The sequence below is a fragment of the Rhipicephalus sanguineus genome, chromosome 1 (genome assembly GCF_013339695.2).
Source record: "Rhipicephalus sanguineus isolate Rsan-2018 chromosome 1, BIME_Rsan_1.4, whole genome shotgun sequence".
In the NCBI taxonomy this organism is placed as follows: Eukaryota; Metazoa; Arthropoda; class Arachnida; order Ixodida; family Ixodidae; genus Rhipicephalus; species Rhipicephalus sanguineus.
This window is the reverse complement of record NC_051176.1, coordinates 339093472-339094332: the sequence shown is the minus strand read 5'-3', so window position 1 is coordinate 339094332 and position 861 is coordinate 339093472.

Sequence of the window (861 nt, the reverse complement as noted above, 5' to 3'; positions counted from 1 at the left end):
GCAATTACCGCCCTGTTCCGTTCTTTTTTATTAATGTTTCTGCTACGCCGATAAACAAACATTGAGCTCAGTGTGGTCATTGCCCAAGCTAGCTAGGTCGAATAGAGGCCGGGGCAGCCGTATGTAGGCGGAGGCTTAATGAATCAATCAATAGATCAATCGGCAAATCAGTTAATCAAAAAGTTTATTTTCCATCATATTAGTTCGGTCTTCGGTGCTTCCTATTCTCATTTCCGCTACTCGCATGGTGCAGTTCGGAATGATCCCGACTTGTACGCACACGTCTAATGAATCCTGTTAGCCCTTTATAGAAGTTCACGTCTCATTGTATTCATCAGAACTTGTATCAACATTCATTTTTTTTGTTCTCCAGGATGATTACAGTAACGCGACCATGTCGACAACGTCGCCGTGGCACAATAATCAGATCTTCCTGATTGAGAATGTGCTCCACATAGCTCTTCCGCTTCTCAGAAGTCTCAGAAGTCTGTTACATGTTGTCTGAGGCTTCACGTCTTAGAGCTTAAACATGTTTTTTTTGGCGTCGCCAAGAAAGCTCTTGACGTCGCCCTGTCGACAGTCCGGATCGAGGTCCTTCGCGCGCAGATTGGATAGTGTCGCCACTCCACACCCAACTATGCGTGTGTTCATTGTTGCCCCCTTTTGGTCGTCGTTGGCGAAACAAAAATTTGGCCTGCCCTGGCGTCGCAACTGCGCTATTTGGCGCAGGTATACCGGCGGCGACACTGCGCAATGTGCGTTGTTACAATGAAATCGCTGCTTTTCTCCTCATTTATTTCGAAAAAACGCTTCTTTATGTCTGGATTGCTGCTAGCTAGTTTTCTTAATTCGGGTTGATGG